Source organism: Hydra viridissima, unplaced genomic scaffold (assembly GCF_058129835.1).
Source record: "Hydra viridissima isolate aposymbiotic clone 2 unplaced genomic scaffold, HvirCarnegie_v1 scaffold_5, whole genome shotgun sequence".
Lineage (NCBI taxonomy): Eukaryota > Metazoa > Cnidaria > Hydrozoa > Anthoathecata > Hydridae > Hydra > Hydra viridissima.
In genome coordinates this window covers 6523734-6545094 of record NW_028324304.1, presented here as the reverse complement: position 1 = coordinate 6545094, position 21361 = coordinate 6523734, and the positions used below count along the sequence as shown (strand labels likewise).

Sequence of the window (21361 nt, the reverse complement as noted above, 5' to 3'; positions counted from 1 at the left end):
AACATATACATACATGTTTTATTAATAAAACAAACTATTATTACAAATGTATTAAATATATATATAAGTGTTTTCTGCAGTGTTCTTTACGTTACACGTTTGCTGCTGCATTATGTACATTCTATATGTTCTTTTCTGTGTTTGATGCTGCATTCAAAAATCGTTCTTTCCGGCCGTCTTTGCCTCTATATCGAGCATTACCAAACCAAGCAGAAAGAGCTTCTTCAAGAAGTTTTTTTGATAAATTTTGTTTCGTTTCATAGCTTTTTTTTGCAGCACCTAAATATACCTTGGTCTTACTATAATTACTACAAAAACGTTTAACGTTTAATGTTAAACCTCGTTTCGTCATAAGTTACTAGGCTTTGAAACAGCGCGCTCTCTAAATGCACGCGGCCATTGGAGAAAGATCTCTTAAGCGAGTTGAAACTTTTTTCCTTTTGGAATTTAATTATTAGTTTAGATATATTACATAAAGAATCATATTAAGATAAACGATAATCGTTAAGATCATATTATAATTGAAGTAAGTATATAAAATAGTTATATATACATTTTTATTAGATAAAGTAGAAAGGATTTAAATTTTTATCAGAAAAAGTAGAAAGCATTTTAATCTTTTAAATCGTTTGTATTTTGTTTGTTTTAGCTTTTTTTTTAGCAGTTTTATTTTTGATATTTTATTTTTTAGAAGGAAAATAAGGGTATAGATGTTATTTAAAGTTATACTAATGCTATTTCCATAAAATAGTTATTACTACTTTGAAATTATTACTACTTTGAAATTTCTGTGATGCTATTAACTATTATTGTTCTTTTTTAGAAAATTTAGAAAATAAGTTAAAATTTGGTGCCAACACTGACATGGCATGTCACATGTTATAGTATGTAAAGGTTAAATTTTGTTGTGAGGATTCAGTGGCGGATCTACAGTACGGCGGATTAGGCGGCCGCCTAAGGAGAAGTATTTTATAATAGTTAATGTGTTACTTTACATTTTTGAAACTTCAGAATTTTTTATGCTTTACGGTTGTACAAAGTTGGCAAATAACAAGATTGCAAACCGCGGAAATGAGCGATAGTGTCAAAAACTCTGATTAGGCGGAATGGCTTTTTCATGCATAAGGCGAAACAAATTTCGCCTAATCTGAGGCTTAAAAAGTCTGGAAATTATAAAAATTAGACTGATTGGATTAAAATTTCGCCGGTTGGGTTTTAGTTGATGCTTAAAAAATCTGGAAATAAAGAAAATATGGTTATTTAAATTAAAATTGGGTCGATTGGGTTATAATTTAGGCATAAAAAGTCTGGAAATTAAACAAACTTGTCCGATTAGGTTAGGGTTTTTGCTCTTTTCGAATTTCTACATTAAGATGTCTAATATTTTTGATAATGTACGAACTGCTTTAGAGAGAAACAATATAGTTACTCTCGAAGAGATTAACAAGAAGTTGTCCTTTGAAGTTGATTCTCTGTGTTTTTTAACTGAAGAAAACTTAAATTTATTAATTAATCAAGTTCATCTAAAGCGAAATATCTTCGCAGAAGCATACTTAAGCAAAAATGCAAAATCAAATAAACTTGTACCTATTCTGTAAGTTATTATTTGCTTATACTTCAGATTAAATAACTTAATGTAAATAAAGAAATAATGCTTTATTTTTATTGTTATTAAATCAGAGGTTTTATGTATAAAGCAATACTGATTTATTTACATTAAGTTGTTTAATCAGAGGTTTTAATATGCATAGCATGTTGTTCATGTTTTGCTAGCAAAGCATAAGTCAGTTTTACAGATTATAAAATAATTTTTCAATATCATATTGATTGAGTTGAATTTAGTTCATATTGAATATGAACTAGAATTCAACTGCAAAAGCTACTTATATATATATATATATATATATATATATATATATATATATATATATATATATATATATATATATATATATATCAAGAAATCCATAATAATAAAGCCACATATACATATGTAAGTATTGTTATTTTTAAATGTAAAAATATATTCATTTTTTAAATTCATTTTAGATCAACTTCATCTGGTAACTGTCTCTACAGCTCAGTATCATCAGTTATCGTGGGAAATAATTCATTAGTGGATATTTTAAGGGTTCTCACCTCAATGGAATTGTATATTAATGCTGATTTTTATTCGAAACATCCAATATTTAATGATATAATTAACAGTGGTAAATATAATTTTTTTTCTTATGATAACATTTTAAAGATGACATTGTCTAAAACTGTTGTTGATCAAGATATCACTAAAAATGAAGAATGTGTTCGGTCGGAAGCAATTAATAATTGCTTTGAAAATCAATGGTCATCTTTTATGTGTATCTTAGGTCTTTCATCTGTTGTCAATTCACAAAGTTTTTGTCATTATCCTGAATTTGGACTTGATCGTTTTTTTTTTTTGCATTTAACAGAATAATAAAACCAAGGGTTACCGAGTTGAAGCCAACAAGAAACAAAGTAATACATATAATGTTCTGTCGGGTAGGTAAGTTACCATCAGGGGTTGCTTTTACACCAAATCATGTTGTACCGCTTGTTGTTTATGATTTAAAAGTGTCACGTAAAAGAAATTTTTTTTCTGTTACGATGCCAGCCAAATTAAAAAAGTTTGATGAAACTCCAACAAAGGAAAAAAAGCAACTGTTTTTGAATTTTTTATCCTCTAAAGGAGCTACTAAATCTTCAACAACATCTGAATTAGATTTGTCTGCAAAAGATACTTTCAATGGTGATATTAATAAATGCTTGATTGTACCTAATGTTGAAAGCTCAATTGACTTTCTTAATAAATCTTTTGACGAATTTGATGTTGCAAATTTTCAAAAACTACGAAGAGAGTTACAATGTAACAAAATTCTGTTTCGTCAATAAATTCTTCATTTAGTAAAGAATGTGTTTATCCCAGATAATTCTTTCAATTTTCCACAAGGCAAAAACAATAGAAAGTTTTCAATCAAATGGCTAGAGACATTTTCTTGGCTTTGTTATTCTAAAAAATTAAATGGTGGATTTTGCTTGCCATGTGTATTATTTGGAGATGATTTTCCAACAAAGAATTACAAGGTTTCAGTGTTATTTAAAGAACCACTGAAAAATTTTAATGACTCTTTCCCAGCCTTAAAACGCCATTGTGAACCAAACATTAACGGTTTGCATTCTCAAACGCAGAGTGTTTTTAATGATGTTATGAGGCAAGCTGCTGGTGATACAAAACCTATTAATGATATCATAGATCAAAACACCCTTGCAGAGATATCTGATAATAAAAAAAAACTTGGACCAATAATTGATACTACTATTTTGTGTGGCCGTCAAGGACTTGCTGTAAAAGGTCATAATGATGACTCTCAGTATCACTCAGAAATTGGCCAATATAGTACCTCTTGTAATGTTGGAAACTTCATGGAGATTCTTAATTATCGTGTTAGAGGTGGTGATACTGAATTAGAAAATCATCTAAAAAACCACAAGAAAAATGCATCATATCTTTCAAAAACTATGCAGAATGATATAATATTCTGTTGTGGTGAGATAATCTCTGATAAAATTGTTTCCAACATAAAGACTGCCAAATTTTTTTCTATTTTATCAGATGAAGCCATTGATGTTTCAAACAAATCACAAATGTCTTTAGTGTTGCGTTATGTTGACAGTAGTAATAACATTGTCGAAGACTTTGTTAAATTCATACACAACAACGATGGTTTAGATGGGGAAAGTTTGTCTGTTAACATTTTAGACACCATTGCATCCCTAGGTTTAGATATTACAAATTGTCGAGGCCAAGGTTATGACGGTGCTGGAGCTGTAGCTGGAACAAAAAAGGGGGTTGCTGCACGAATTTTAAAGTTAAATAATAAGGCTTTATACACTTATTGTTTTAGCCAACGATTGAATTTAGCTGTGTGTAATTCTTGCGAAGTTCCATTTCTCTGTAATGCAATGAACCACGTAAAAGAGGTTTCTTATCATTTTAATCTTTCTATTAAAAGAAATTCTATCCTTGAGGCAATGATTTCAGAACACTGTCCTGATAAAAAAAAAAAAAAAAAGCTAAGAAATGTTTGTCGAACTAGGTGGCTTGAAAGAATAGATGGGTTAGACACATTTCAGGAATTGTATGTTCCAATAGTTTATTCCCTTGAAGCTATAAGCAATGACAGAAATAAGTTTGGGGCAGACTCCCTAACAGCTACATCTTTATTTAAATTAACAACTACCTTTGAATTTATTGTTTCTTTGGTTGTGACTAAAGCTGATTTCGATGAAACACATGTAGTTACTAAAATGTTACAATCTAGCAGTTTAGATATTCAAACCTGTATAGATCTTATTATCTGTTTGACTAATAGAATTACTGCTATTAAAAACAAAATTGATAGTTTTCATGATAAGTGTTATCTTGATGCCAAAGTTATTGCTGAACAAATTGGGGTTGATGAATGTCGAAAAAGAGTTGTTGGTAGGCAAATCCACCGCGATAATCATCCAGCTGAGAATACATCAGAATATTTTAAACGAGTTTTAACCATTCCTGTAGTTGATCACTTATATTTAGCTCTTTCTGATAGGTTTGGCAATGATAATTTAACTTTGTTCCACGGCTTGAGTATTATCCCTGATAAAATAATTTCTTTGCTAAATGGTCCATCAGAAAAAAATAATTGGAGGGAGAGCTTTAAGATTTTTTCAGATTTTTTTCTGAAGATTTGCCAAATCCATTAGCTTTAGAAGCAGAGTGTGGTCTTTGGGAGATATACTGGACTACCACTAATAATCCCGTTCCAAACAATGTGTCTGATACTCTAAAGTCAATTTCATGTATAAAAACTTTTGCCAACATTTTTGTTTGTTTGCAGTTGTTAGCAACTTCACCTATGACAACATGTTCTTGTGAAAGATCTATTTCAAGTCTTCGCAGATTGAAAACCTGGTCAAGATCAACTATGTCTGGAGATCGTTTGAATGGTTTAGCATTGATGTATACACATAGAGATATAGTTCCAGATACTCAAGAAGTTATTAAAAAATTAGTGCAAAGAAATGGTAATCGTAGGTTAAACCTTTCGTGAGAATATGAACACTTCCGTGATTCAGAGATTGTATAAACTTTACGTTATATTTATTGTTATATATTTTGTTATATTCAATTAAAAAATTTGCCTTTAATTATAAAGCTCTTGGTTTTCTTTTCGTTTTGCAACTTAATGAATAGTTTAAAAAACTAAATAGTTTAATTTAAGCTGATTAATTAAAGATCCATTAAATCCATTATTTGAAAGAAGAAAAGTGTCTTTAGCCATATATGAATGATAATAGTAATCCTCAAATTGACTAAAAATTGGCAAATAAAAAAAGACCATTGTTAGCGCTGATGCTATATAATGCGCTGATGATGGTAGCGCTGATTTTAATCTGAACATCACTAAGATTATTTTAATTAAAATTACTATAGAAATTGTGTTCTTATTTTTATAAAGGAATGCTATCATCAAGAAAAAGTCATTTCAAATCATGCAAATAGGGTGGTTCCATTGGGGGAGCTATGCGTTGGTAGCCCCCCACGCCTAGACAAAGTGAAAACTTAAACAAACGGAAATGGAAACTTTTTTAAAGTAAGAATCCGAGTGGGAAGGAGAGATTACGATTAATTAACGGAGGATAGATAGTATTTATTTGGTATCTGAGAGTTTTAGTGTCTGGGAGAAATTAAGTTATGGGGCCAGGAGGAAGTCGTTTTTTAAAAAAAAATTGCCGAAGGAGAAATTAAATCCTGGATCCGCCCCTGGGATTACAGTTCTTATGAAAAAAAAAAAAAAAAAAAAAGAAGGTAAAGATTTTTGCTTGTAAATTTATATTTTGTATCTTTTAAAATTTCTGGCATCATCTTTAAAATTTTTATTTGCACACTTATAGCTGTTTTATCAATGTGTTTTTATAATAATGTAAAATGTTTTTTTATTGTTTGTGTATGTGTTGACATGTGTTATATAATTGTTTTAAAAATGTGTTTAAATATGTATATGAGGTATATATATTTAACCTTATATACATATTTAAACTCATTTATTGTGTGTATAGTTGGTACATATGTTTTTATTATGTTGTTTCCGTGTTTTCAAAGTGCTGTGATTTAGTTAACGTGTAGAGCAAGATTTGTCAACTTTTTCGGCCAAGTGATGTACTTTTAACAGAGGGTTACACGATAGTTTTTAGTGTCAAACTGTTACTGCTTTAGGTCTTGCTGTTTTCAAGCCTTCATTTTTAAGATAATTCTAAAAATACACAATGTATTTTAATAACATTTGGCGTAATGTTGTTACTTATGTTATGTTATATATGAATATTATCTTACTTAAGTTATATCATATAAATATATTAACTTATGGTGTGTGTTGTTGCTCTAATTTTTTTTTGTTATCTTTTAAGTTAATAGACATTTGGCTTAACTTCATGTTTGTGTCTGTTATCAAAATAGTTAAATAGGTAATTTTGTTAAAAATCACTGCTTTTAATCATTTACTAAAAGCCAATACAAATTATTTTGCTATATATACAGTTTGTTTTATATCAATTTGATTTTTTGTCTTTAGCGCTGTTTACTGCATGATTTTGCTATAAATATTTTGGAATCATGATGTTCCAAAAATTGCTATAATCGCTATCAGTCTCCCTTCACATAATGAAGTTGCAGTTGTATTTCTTGGTGTACTACCTAATTCCAGGAAAGATGTTATATACCCAAGAGGTCATCCTCTTAAAACTCTATCAAGTATGTCTGCCAACTTAGATCCTATGGTTTATCCTCTATTTTTTCCAAAGAGTGGTGCTGGTTGGCACAATCAATTGGTTCACAACCTTGAACGTGCTACATTGGTTAGAAATCATGGTACATTTTCTCTAAATTACAATATAAACTTTCAGTTAGAAAATTTTTTCTTTACTCTTTTACGGCAAGAAACTGTTTCAGCAATATGCTATTGATGCGTATGTTAAAATCAAAGGCCAGCGCCTTGCTTTCATCAGAAATAACCAAAACAAACTGAGAAGCAACCAGGTAATGTCTAACATGAGCATGTAAAGAATTATATGCAATTGATAGGTTGTTAAAAGATATTTGCAACAACAACTTTCCGTTCTGAGGAAAAATCATTATTTTTGGTGGTGACTTAACGCAAGTTCTGCCTATTGTGAAAAGAGGACAACCAGCTGAGATAGTAGAATCGTGTATAAAATGTTCTTTGCATTGGCAATAGGTGCAGAAGTTTGCATGAACTGAAAATATGAGAGTACAAGATGGGGAAGTTGAATTTTTTCCAATGGCTACTAAAACATGGGAATGGAACAGTACCTGTCAAGAGGAGGATCCTTATAAAAGATGCATTAAAATACCAAATCAGTGCATTATTAGAGAAAATAAATCGATTGTTGAAAAGATTTTCAGAGATCCTGATCAAAATGATTATTCTAAATGCGTGATTTTAACACCAACTAATGTTGATTCATTATCAATCAATGAAGAATTGCTTGAATGTCTGCCAGGTGAGGTCAAAATTTATTTAAGTGCTGATCAAATTGATACTGATGACCCTAATGAAAGAAATAACTTTCCTGTTGAGTTTTTGAATAGTTTAACTCCTTCAGGTATGCCACCTCATTGTTTAAAATTGAAAATTGGTTGTGTAATAATGCTACTTAGATATTTAGATCTCAAATCTGGGTTATGCAATAGTACTTGAATGAAAGTTTGTGCTCTTCAAAATAATTATATTGATGCAGAGAAGTTGACAGATGTTTCTGGTGGTAAACGGGATTTTGTTCCTCAAATTCAGTTGGCTCCATCAGGTTCTAATATACCTTTTGTTCTGAAACGTCGTGAGTTTCCTGTCAGATTGGCTTATTCAATGACAATTGATAGAAGTCAAACATTTAATAAAGTTGGGGTATATCTCAAAAAAACCATGTTTCTCTCATGGTCAACACTATGTTGCATGTTCAAGAATGAGAGCATTTAATAGTTTGTTTTTCAAAATTAATAAACATCTCATTCAAGGTGTGGTAGATGAAAAGTGTTACACAAATAATTTTATATTTTCTAATGTTCTTAATTTATAGTCGTAAGATTTTTATTTTGAAAATTTACTGTTTGTAAGTTGTGAGCACATTTTGTTTGTATAAATTTATTTATTATTTTAATATATATATATTTTTTATAGTTTTTGATAAATATATTTGTCATTTAATATTGTTATAAAATGTGTTTATATGTGTTATATAAAACCATATTTGTTTATAGTTGTATATATGTTTAAATTATATTGTTTCCATCTTTTTAAAGTGGTGTGACTTGGGATTATGTTGAGCATGATTAATAACCTTGCCAGCCAAGCGATGTATTTATAGCAAAGGTGTGACTTGGCAGCATTTAGTGCCAGGCAGTGTTACTGCTTTAGAGCTAGGTTGTGTTTTGTGGCCTTTTTAATTATTCTGGAAACACAATGTCTGTTAATGTTTAGCATAATGTGTATGAGAGAGTATGCAACCTTGATCTTTAAATCTAGGGTGTTTTTATCTCCTATGTTTGAAGTAATTGAATAACAAATATTTAATATAAAAACAAAAATACTTTATGTATTTACAAATTTAGTAAAAAAAATAAATATAGTTAACTTTAAATTGGTTTTCTAATTTTGACTTTCATATTTTAACTTGCTTTGTTATTTTCGCTGGATTTTAGGATCAAGAGTGTAAATTATCTATTGTTATGTGTTATTGTTGTGATGCTTTGTGTTCAAATTCATTTTTAACAATAAACACCTTCATGTTGGTGTCTATTGTTAAAAATGAATGATAGGCCAGTTTCATTATTGAAACTTACTGCTTTTATTTATTTACTTAAAGTCAAGACAACATTATGCTAAAAATGCAATTTATATCTTAATTTGATTTTTTTTTAAATATATATATTAGTATTTTCAATCCTTTTGTACTTCAAAATAGATTTTATAGTTAAATTTTTGATAAATGTTTATATTAATTGCCATGTCAAAATAGGTTACTATAAATAGGTAAATCGATTTTCAGTTTGTATGTGGTGTTTTTTCTTTTTGGTTTTTTGGTTTTTTTTTGTTATGGTATTATAATTCCGTTTTTTTTTTTTCTTTAAGATTTACGATTGACGCATTTATACGATTTATAAAAAAAACCTGATTACCTTTTATTGTAAATTTTTGTCAGTTAAAATGATATAAATATATGCAATTAGTTTAATTTTTAAAAATCTTCTCTATTTTATTTCTAATTATTTGTTTTACGTAACTTTGGGGTTATTTTTAAACGGGGGGGGGGGGGGTTATAGTTTTAGTTTAGCGCATTTGTCAAATATCGAGTAACTTAAATTTTATAAGGTGTTAAACTAATCAATTATCTTAGTTTGCATTTCATTCAATTAATTATCTTAGTTTTCATTTACATATTATTCTGGTAGAAGGTTTTCATCAAAAACTTGATAACTCTAAATAAAGATAAATGTATTCTCCTTACCACCATTAAGGAAAAAACGGGGAAGGGAGGTCCTTTATTAATGTCAAATTAAAGAGAATTAAATTTCGAGTAACAAAAGGAATTTTTAATAAATGGTAGCAAATAACCGTTCACTAAAAATTGTTGAAACAAAGAGGCCATATATAAAAATGGTCAGATTAGTGCGATAAATAGAAATAGTCAAATGGTCAGATATTTTGAATAAATTTATTTAGTTGTATGCATTTAACGACAATTTCCTTTGTTAAAGAAACATGTATCAAGGGGATGCCAAAGAATTATTAATTCATGTAAAATTTACGTTCGCTTTATATTAATCTTATTAAAGTTCACGTTATAAAAATGTAACACGAATTTAGCTTTACCTTTTCGTCAATTTAAAGCATGAGGAAGTAATATTATTTTGTGTCAGTAACTAAAAGCGTATTGTTTTGAACTTAGTAATGCTGAGGAAAATGGTTCTGCCTTACACTGATATGACCTATTTCAGTTGTAAACTACTCAAATAATGTTAAATAATTGGTAAATTATTTTACTTCTGCATATTTTTTAATTTCAAGGCGTTTTTCTAAAAGGGTAATAGTTATGGTTTTGCAACTTTAAATTGTGGAAAACAGCCACTATAAATTAACAGACCGACCATAACCCGTATTACGGGTTGCTTTTTTGCTAGTTAAAATAAATTGCAAAAATGTAACTATAGTAATATTTCTTTTGCAATATATTTTATCCAAAAGTGTGGTTTTAGATGGTCTCGACATATTACTATAAAACATTATAATTTGACTTAGTAGGTATAAATCAAACCATAATATTTTATAGTAATGTGTTGAGGTCAACTTAAGCCATACTTTTGGATGACCTTAACTACTCATTTTTCAGACGCTTTAATTAATTCTTAATAAGTCTTAAACATATGTAAAAAGTTCAAGATATTTTGAAAAAAAAAGTATTAAGAACATGGGATAGGGTAAAAATACCAATGTTTTTTTAACTACATAATATGACAACAAAAAAATTATTATACTCAATAAAAGAAGAAAATAAGGAGAGCATATGATTTAATATACTTACAAACATTATTTGAAATAGCTGCAATGGCTGAAATGTTTTTTTTCTTTTTCTGGCCAGTTAGGTTATATTTTCAGTTCATTAGAAAATAAATACTTTATGTTATTTCTTACAAAATTTGTTAGTTCGTGCCACCATTAATACAAGGAACTGAACCTGACAAAAAAAATTACAAAAACAAATTACAAAATCAAATAAGTAAATTAAGGTGACAGTGATTCAAAAATCATTATTTTTTAATGAGATGATTTAAAAATAAAAAAAAGACAAAAATAAAATCAGTTAACATTTAGGGGTTGTGCAAGCTCTGTTTGTGTATCCCCTCATCAAATTAGCTGATCCTCTAAACATAACCCAATTTGCTTCATAATACTAATGGGGTTTACAATATCACTATCAATATTTAAACTCATAATTTATTGAATTCAGTTAATTAATAATAAAAATAACTTAACAGCATAATTTCTTCACTTAAATATTAAATGATTAGATTCATATTTGATATGATACTTAATCATTGAAAAGCAAAAGGGTATTTAAAAAATCCCTATGGCAATATTCCATGGCACTAGGCTAGTGCCATGAAAGTTCAACATTTTGATCTATTGTATTTAGAGAATACATTCACGACGTATTAGTGATCTATTTGAAGTTTTTTTTAAAGATGTATGATTTTTATGATTTTTTAAAATTGTTTCATGTCTCCTACTAAAGATATGAAAAACAGATTTACTAATATCCAACTTCATATATCTAGCAATATAAAACTGAACTTTATTTAACATATATTAAATGTAAGAGAACCTTAGTAATTTGCCAAATATTTTTTCACATCTTCATTGTTCAACTTACCTTCAAAAGCTTGCATGTCTTCAATTGTTTTAAGAGGTAAGTTTAATTCAATTTGTTCGTAATTTGTTACCAATGAATTATTTTATTGATGATTATCATATTTAACCCTATAAAATAAGTTGTAAAATCTGTTTCCTACCCAACTCTATCTCAGGTATTACAGGCCTAAGATGCTTTTCTGACATCTTTCTTCTATGATTTTTAAAAAACAATTTTTTTTAAATTTATTATTTAATTTAAAATATTATTACAGGCAATATTTTATACGGACACATAACAGACAAGAACAGACAAATAATATTTTGCGAAAAAATTGATGCAATTAGAATTACTTAAAGGATTTAAAAACAAACAAAACACCTGTTGCTGTATTAACTTTCTGAATCAGTACTCTCAATTACATCTTTACTGATAGACAGTTTTTTTTCTAGCCCGTTTAAAAAAAAAAAAATAGAAAAACGAGAATGTTGCTATGTAAGTTAACGTAAATTTTAGGCATACAAAATAGCTTATGCCAAGCTTTTTTGGTTGGTAAACAACTCTTCGACATTGGATGTCTCCTCTGCTACTCTCACCTTTTCCCAGGCTTCTTATTACATACAATTCACATTTCAAAAATAATAACACTGCACTTAGCTTATGCACACTACACTTAGCTTATACACAAATTATTTTGAAAGTAAATTATAGTATTATGTTATATAAATTTAATTACTAAGAGTTTACTGAAAAATCAAACATAGCGAAATCAACTAGCAAAAATAAACAAAAACTAGTTATGTACAACGGCATCTAAAACAGTAAATATTTTATTTTTAATAAAAAAAAAAAATTAATACTGGTTCAACAGTCCCTAAACGTGTATGAGTTTATCAACAGTATTTATACAGACCAAAATTTACCTGCAACTGCTAACAATCGAAAAGAGTAAGTTTTCCTATCTGTTTCAGGTTCAGAGCATAGCTTTTGTGCCCTTCTGACTTTGCTGAAATTTGACCATGGAGGCCAATAGCATTATAGTTTTACATGCTGTATAACCGAAACTGAAACTTCTTGAAATTCAATTTTATTGATTTTCAAAAATTTAGATTTACTTGACTTATCTGCTCCTTAGTGGAGCAGATAAGTCAAGTAAATCTATTTTTTGATACCACTCGCCATGTTGAATACATCATTCACAACAATTGTATCCATCATGTGTTTTAATGCACTTAACAAATGACGAGCTGGTGCATCACAAATAGGGATTGCAATCCGGCACACTTTTCAATCCCGTAGGACCCGCGAGGATTTTTTTAATTTTTGTGCGGATCCCGCGGGATCCCGCGCGGGATTAGTAGGTTTCTTATGCACATTATAAAAGGCAAAATGACAATTGTATTTTTCTTTCAAGTATTTCAGAAAAAATATACTCAACTTATTAAATTGATAAGATAAGGTAAATAAAGCCAAAAAACGCAATTCATTTGTAAATCAATATAATTCTTAACATTTAATGAACAAAAAGATAAGCCAAAGTACATAGAACATCTTTTAGCTTTACGTAGAACTATTAGCTTTATTTGTTTTTTAAAATATCAAATTGAGAAAATGATTGTAAGAAATGGGCTCTTAAGAAACAGACCCTACTTAAAGTATCATCACGTAATCTACTCCTCAAAGGACTGCATATGTAACCAGCAGCTGAAAAAGCTTGCTCGGCCTCTACGCTTATTGGTGGTATTGTCATCAAGTAACTATGCGCTATATCTAGAAACTTGCCTCTTACTCCATTACTTTCATAGGCAGACATTTCCGGCTTCAATAATTTATCAAAGTCTAAAGAATCTAAATTTGGTCTCTCCTTTACATTTTCTGTCCAGCTGTTCTTGTCTTTCTGTGTTTGATTTTCCAATTCTTTTTTCAGCGATAGAATTGTAGGAATAAGTATTTGGGAATTGTTAATAAAATCTACAGCTTCTTTTTCTTCGAGTTCATTATCTTCGTCGGATTTCTTAAGTAAACTAGTAGTCCATTTAAATTCTTATTACGACGTTGTGTAAACCTCTCACGAAGTGCTGCGGCTAAATCTATGCTCAAAAGTGATGATTGCTTTCGCAATTTATCTAGCATAAATTGAAAAGTTGTTTCCACCGTGACAAGGTTCGATTCTCTTCTACATTAAAGTTCGAGACTAAGTTTTAGTGGTGCCAGGCAAATAATTAAGTCATTGATTTGGGACCACTCTTCTTGGGTGAAACGAATTTCTGACCCAACATTAATTAAGGCTTTTTCAATACACACTTTTAGTCTATGAAATCTTTCTAACATATCGAACATACTGTCCCACCTAGTTTTACAATCAAGAATCAACTGAAGCTTTTTCCCGTGTTCTTGTACGATATATTTCTGTAAATATGTATCCTTTTTGACAGGAGAGTTTTTAAATATTTTTACAACCTTTTTCACTTTTTTTATGAGATCTTTGTAATTGCTAACCAATTCACCAGATGGTCGGTCCAAAAGCTTTGTCAAACCATTTTCTTTATTTATAACTTCATCATCCTCAGTTTTACCACATTCATCTTCTTCACAATTTTCATATGTAATAAAAGATTCTTTGACTTCTCCGCAGTTTTTCTTGTAAAAGATATCAATAACTGCAAGTTGTATTCCATGAGCATAACATAGCTGTTGATAGCAAGACATCATTTTACCGACTTTTACCATCACACTTGCTCTATCAGTGGTCATGGCAATAATGTCTTCTTGGAGGTCAATATCGAAGCAATTTAGCCTTTCTGAAACTAACTTGACGCAATATTCTGCATTACACGATCCATGGATTCGAATCAATCCAAGATTAAAGTGTTTCGCCTCCATTTGTAAATTTAAGTTTAAGTATCTCTGACTATTTTGTGATGTCCATTCGTCAAACGTTATTGAAAACTTTTGATTTTGCTTTTTTAGTGATGTGAATTTTTGCATTATATCGGTTTTTACAGAATCTGAGAATTTAACTACCATCGATCTTATAGTATTAGGTGAAGTAGGGAGCCGGAAACCACTCTTTGAAAACAAGTACCGTAAATCTGAAGCAAAAACTATTAAATGTAAAGCCATCTTTTGCAACCATGCGCGATACCATTTTTTTCCATAGAAATTTCCTTTACGAAAAACGTGTCAATTGTTCTGACTTTTTTCGATGGAATTACTTCTTCGTCTTCGCAGTCGATGTATATTTTAGGCTCTAGTTCAACTGATTCATGCTGTTTTGAAGTTGAAGCTCCGTCTTGTTGTAAAACGTTTGATTTTAAATCGGTACCACGTTTAGTTTTTAACTAAATTAATAACCCTTCAGTTGATCTTTGATTAATTTTTAAAATAGCCGAACATAACATGCACTTCGCATTTTCTTCATTATCACTTTTTTTAAAATAATTCCATATAGTTTTAATTTGCGACATGCTTAGTACTTTTGTTTTAAAACCTTGATGTAAATAATTTTTTAAAAAGTAGTTTCTAAAAGTATATTTTTTACAATTATACACGCACGTTTTCAATTTCACGTTTTCAACATACTCATTAACAAAAATTTCAACATACTCATTAGCGAAAATTTCAATATAATCATTCATTAAACAAAAAAAATTTGAACGAGTTCGACTAATTTTTTGCTAAATAATTGCTTATTTTTGAATGATTTTTTTATATTTATAGCTAAGAAAAATATTTTAATAGCTGAAGATAAATTTTTAAATTGATTTGTTTCACAAATACATTAAACACTTTTAATTTGATATCTTTTTTGTCTTTTTTGTTTAAAAGAATTGACCTTTTTTGTTTAAAAGCAATTGTTTCAAATTCCCGCAAATCCCGTGGATCCCGCAGTAGTTTTTGCGGGATCTCGCATGCGCTAAATTAATGCGGGATCCCGCGGGATTGCGGGATTGCAATCCCTAATCACAAATAGCTATTTCTAATTGCATTTTGTATGTCTTTCCAGTCTTGTCACAGATAACACCAACTTCTTGAAAACAATACATTTCATTAATAAAGTCTATTAAATAGTTATTGACAGAATTTGGTTTACAAGGACTGGAAAATAAAGCAATCGGAAACACATTCTGTTCACACTCTAAAAAAGAACCCAGAATTGGCCAAAGTGATATATTTGAGTTATTAAACAGTGGAATACCATCAAAATTAATATGTAATGTAAAAACTGAAAGGTCTGTTAAAAGAAGAGATTTTTTTAATAGTAGAGAAAGCCAAAATTGCAATCCAATGTAGTAATACTCACCACCTGCAACAGATTTGGTTTCAATGTCTATTTGTGTGTAAAAGCGATCTAGAATCTTTTGGCAAATCTAATCCATGTTTTCTCAGAACCAGTATGAAACTGTCTGAAGCACTGTGAGATATTTTAAAACTGCCTGCCGATTTTCCTAGATCATCATCTAACCAATTTTTTTTAGCTTTAGTTATCAGAATCATCATTTGAATGTGCAAGCCAATCTTGATTATCATAAAATTCAGTAGTATTGTTTTCCATTTGGCATTTAATCATGCTTGAACCTTCAAACTTTTATCAACTTTATTATCCTCCACAAATATTTTATCAATTAATTTGTTACTTAAAGAAACCTCTTCAACAATTTTTGCCACTACCACAGCAATTTCTGTTATCTCATTCTTTGTGAACTCATGACAGTTAAATAAAGAAGGTTGAAAATTTTACTTTAAAAAGGAACATGCCAGATATTTAAATAGGTGCTAAATTATCTTAAGTGAGTTTAAGAAATTTTCACATGGTTGAGTGCGCATCCGGGAAAACCCAGAAGGGAGCCAGATAAACCCCATTGAAAAACAGCAGATCAGGGGCGGATCTAGGGTACGTCTAATACGTCTTAAGACGTACCCAAAAATATCAAAAATATAAATTATACTATATTCGATTATTAATTGAATTTTAAAAAAGTATAAATCTTTAGTAGTATATATCAATAAGATTTAAGTACTACGCTTGCGTTTTACATTTACGGGCAATTGTGAAATAAAAATACCAATGGTTCTTGTTTAAAGCGATTTTTAAAACGTATATAAAAGTATCTTAACCGGAGGTTTAAGCAATTCTTGATAAATAATATTTACCTAAACAGATCAATAGACGTACCCTATTTTATTTTAATATATAATTAAAAATCTTTTTAAATTTTTATTTAGCTTGTTAAAAAGATAATTGAAAATTTTCTTTACTTATAACAATTTTTAGACGTACCTAATGCATAACACTCTTAATAAATTTTTGACGAAAGCTATTGTTTTGCAATCATCAGGAGGTAAAAATAATAATAATATTCTGTAAGTGATAAAATACATCAATAGACGTACTCAGTATTATTTCATTATATTATTTATCTTTATATTTAATTTAGTTTTCATTATTTATTTTTTAAATATTCGGACGTACCCTAACATATACACCCTAATATACATACGAATAATTCAAAATATTCAAAATTTGTTTAATTTTAAATGTTCGAGCATTAATTTGTCTGTCCGAGTATTAATTTAAAATGTCAATCAATCAAGAAATTAAAAACATTATGTTACAAAATGATAAAACAAAATTGATTTATTTGAAAGATATGTTAGAAAAAAATATTAGTTCTTGTAAAGATATTATTATTGTCGACTCTTGCAAAGCAGAAAAAACTCTTAAAATTTTTGAAATCTATCTTCCAAAAAGTTTTAAAGAAAAACATAATGGCAATTTTGTTGTTTTAAGGTAAAGATGTTTGTTCAGGTTCCATAATTTTCTAAATAACTATTTGGTTAAGTGTAATGTTATATTGACTGCTAGCTAGTTAAAAATATTTATAAATTTTTCATATAAATACATTATTATATTTTATGTATATCTCAGGTCTCAATCAACTGGAAACTGTCTGTACAGTTCTATCTCCTTGTGTCTAACTGGAAATAACTGTATGGCTAATGATTTAAGATTACAGACCTCAATTGAATTATTCTTAAATGCCGAATTTTATTCTAATCATCCAACTTTTCATAATGCTTTTGTTAATAATACTAGCTCTTTTCTATGCTTTGATAACATTCTTCCTTTATCAGTATCACTAAATTCTTTGGATTCAGGAAAAAAAAGTATAGATTATATTATATAAGACTTACTAAATAATCTTTCGACTAAACTACATTCAGATGGAAAATTGCACCCAAAATTATTATATAAGTTCAAGAAGAAGATAATAATAATTGTAACAATGAAAACTGGTCTTCTTTCCTTTGTATTCTTGCATTATCAAGTGTTTGCAATAAGAAAATAGAATGTTTATATCCAGATTTTGGTCTACATAAGTTTAAAACTTTATTCAGCTCTACTATTATACCTCGTATAACCTCTTTAAACAATATTGAGTCTTTTTATCTCCTTTTTTGTTATGAAGGTGTTTTATATGATTTTTCTGCTCCTTTCCAACACAACCATTATACCCCTGTGATAATAAAAGAAAACTTAAAACGAAAAATTTCAAATGAAAGCACCAAAATGTCGCAGACTAAAATAAAATTTTATTTTGAGGCCAAACATCAAGATAGTAGTCTTTTATTGGATAATATAAAAAGGAAACCAATGGAAGTCTCTACTCAACCACCATTATCATTATCAAAATTTAGTAAAATTACATGTTGTGAATCATTTTCTTTACCGTCCAATAATTACGATATTGGTTATTTGGTTTCTAACTATACTAGTTATTCAAATGTTGCAAAAACCTTAAGTAATTCTGAACTTCAACATTTAGTTAAATCTGTTTTTGTACCTTGTAAAACATATCCTTTTCCTAAAAATCTGAATGGGCGAAGTTTTCTATTTATGTGGATGGAAAAATTTCCATGGCTCACATATTCGAAAATAATTGATGGAGCCTTCTGTTTGCCATGTGTACTTTTTGGGTGCAATTTTCCATCTGAATGTAGTTTAGTCGAAAGATTATTTAGTAAGTCTTTTGATCGCTGGAATAAAGCTTCTCGTTACTTTCAGATACATGCATTTGGCAAAACCAAGGATAGGTCTGTCTGCAGAAATAAAAGTTTACATGTAAAAACTGCTGAAGTTTTATTTTCAATGTCGTCCATTTGGTCTTGTAAAACAGAATCAATAGATATTACATCTAAAAAAATAGTTCAATCACAGATTTCTAAAAACCGACAGTTATTACAACCTATTATTGAAACAATTATTCTCTGTGGACGTCTTGGTCTTTCTTTACGAGGCCATAGAGATGATTCGGAGTTTCATCCTGAAAATGGTGAGTTTTCTAATACTCCAGGTAATTTTATTGAATCGTTACATTTTCGTGTTAAAGCTGGTGATAAAGTTCTTGAAGATCATCTTAAATATCACCAACGAAATGCATCTTATATATCTAAGACATCACAAAATCAGTTAGTAAGGTGTTGTGGAGAAGTTATTACTGACACAATAATAGCAGAAATTAAAAATTCTAAATATTTTTCTATTATTGCTGATGAAGCTTCTGACAGTTCAAATAAAGAACAGCTATCATTAGTTATACGATTTGTTGATTCGAAGTTTAATATAAGAGAAGAATTTATCAGTTTTTTACATTGCACAAATGGTGTTACTGGTGAAGGATTATTTGATATTTTGTTAAAAAGTATTTCAGATTTTTCTTTAGATATCATGAATTGCCGAGGACAGTCATATGATGGTGCTGGAGCAATGGCTGGTCATACCAAAGGATTGTCCTCTCGCATTTTAAATCTAAATGAAAAAGCTTCATTTGTTCATTACAATAGCCATAGGCTAAATTTAGCTATTTGTGCCTCGTGCAACGTACAATATGTTAAGAATCTTCTGACACATGTTAAAGAAGTATCATATTTTTTTAATCTTTCACCTACGAGACAACAAAAGTTAGAGTAGCATATCGAAAGTACTGATCCATCGGCTGTTAAAAAAAAGTTAAAAGATGTTTGCAGGACACGTTGGGTGGAAAAAGTAAATGGATTAGACACTTTTCAAGAACTTTTTATTCCTTTGGTCTCTTGTCTTGAAGAGATGTCTTTAAATGTCAGTAAGAGTTTTAATCACTCAACATCTTCAAGTGCATCGTCTCTTCTGAAACTAATTACAGGTTTTGATTTTATTGTTGCTATGTGCATAACAAGAAATGTGTTTGACTTAACTCTTCTCATAACGCGAATGTTGCAGTCAAAGAGTAATGATATTTATGATGGTTTAAATCTTATTCAGGCGTTGAAAGATGTTGTATCTTCACTTAGAAATGTAGTTGATCAGCACCATCAAATGTGTTATGAACAGGCTTTAAAAATTGCACAAAATATTAATGTAGCCGAAACAAAGCCAAGAACTTCCTTTATTTCCAAAAACAGAGATAATACACCTTCTGAATCTATTTCTGATTATTTTAAGTTTGTTATCACGATTCCTTTGTTAGACCATCTCAGTGTTGAACTAGACACAAGGTTTGATGATACTACCTTAAAATGTTATAAAGCACTTGTGCTAGTTCCTAGAAAAATGATTTCAGTAGTGCAATGTTCTCGTGACACCAGTTGGAAAGACTCCATCATATCTTTCAGTGACTTTAATGGAACAGATTTACCGAATCCGCTTGCTTTGTCTGGTGAGCTTGATTTATGGGAAGCCTTCTGGTTAAATTTTAAAGGAGATATCCCTTCTAATACTTCTGAGACTTTAAAAGCGATAAATTTTCCTGGTTTTGAAAACATAAAAGTTTGTCGAAAGTTACTTGCTACCTTTCCATTAACTTCATGTGAGTGTAAGCGGTCATTTTCTTCGCTTCGACGCCTAAAAAATTACATGCGAAGCACCATGGTTCAGGACCGCCTAAATGGTTTAGCATTAATGAATATTCTTTCAGAGATAGTTATAGATATAAAAAAAGTCATTGATAAGTTTGCTACTATTAATCGTAGATTAACTTTTAAATAAAATTGAAATAAAATACAAAATATATTTTAAAAAAATTTAAAACTATAGAGTTTAGAAAATACAAATTACTAAAAACAAAAACAGAACAAAAAAAGTCATCTTTATTTGCGACATAGCCACCAATCTTTTTAAAACATTATTTGGCATAAAGAAATTATTGGCATACATCGCGTTACATACGTTGGTTTCAGATATATCGTTGTTGCTGTTATCATTCTTTGTAAATGCTATGGAGAAAAATTGCTCGTAGAAAAATCAGATGTACCCAAAAAATTTCCTGGATCCGCCCCTGGCAGATTTACCTCATACCGGATGCCCTGATTAAAGCCGTACGGGTCCTGCATGAGTGTGCTTGCAGGATAAATTATTAAAAAGTGTAATATATATTAGTTTTAAATTGTATTAACATATGTGTATTATAAAAAGTTGCCCAAAAAAATTGTTTAAAAAGTTATATAGTTTTTTTTAAATAGTAATTTTTAATCATTTCATGCTCTGATTAGTAAGTTAAATTAAAAAAAAAAAGTTTTTTTAACAAAAACAATTCTTTGTAAAAATAGAATCAAAAAAATAAAGCAATTCCATTCCAACGAGAAGATTTAATTTAGTTTATTCATAATTTAAAATAACATTATAGAATAATCTTTTTAAAAACCTTTAAAAAAAATGGAAAAATAGTTTTAAACGTTAAAATTTATCATAAAAAACACCAGCCTAATTAAAATAAGTTTAAATATAACAATTTTGTTAATTTACACAGAATGCATTGTTTTTAAACAATCATTATAATTAATTTTTTACTTTATTTGAAAGCCTACACGTTAAAAATAAAATCTTTAGTAAAGATTTTTT

At 29.2% G+C, this 21361-nt stretch overlaps 1 pseudogene across 1 annotated transcript; it reads left to right on the top strand.

Moving 5' to 3' along the window:
- Nucleotides 1-1373: 1373 nt before the first annotated feature.
- LOC149888251 (uncharacterized) lies at nucleotides 1374-20509 on the top strand (annotated as a pseudogene). The gene is made up of 8 exons (XR_016452948.1): nucleotides 1374-1594; nucleotides 2050-4610; nucleotides 4733-5095; nucleotides 6765-6928; nucleotides 7819-7914; nucleotides 15566-15716; nucleotides 17414-17652; nucleotides 17742-20509. The product of XR_016452948.1 is annotated as an uncharacterized LOC149888251 (transcript).
- Nucleotides 20510-21361: the final 852 nt, after the last annotated feature.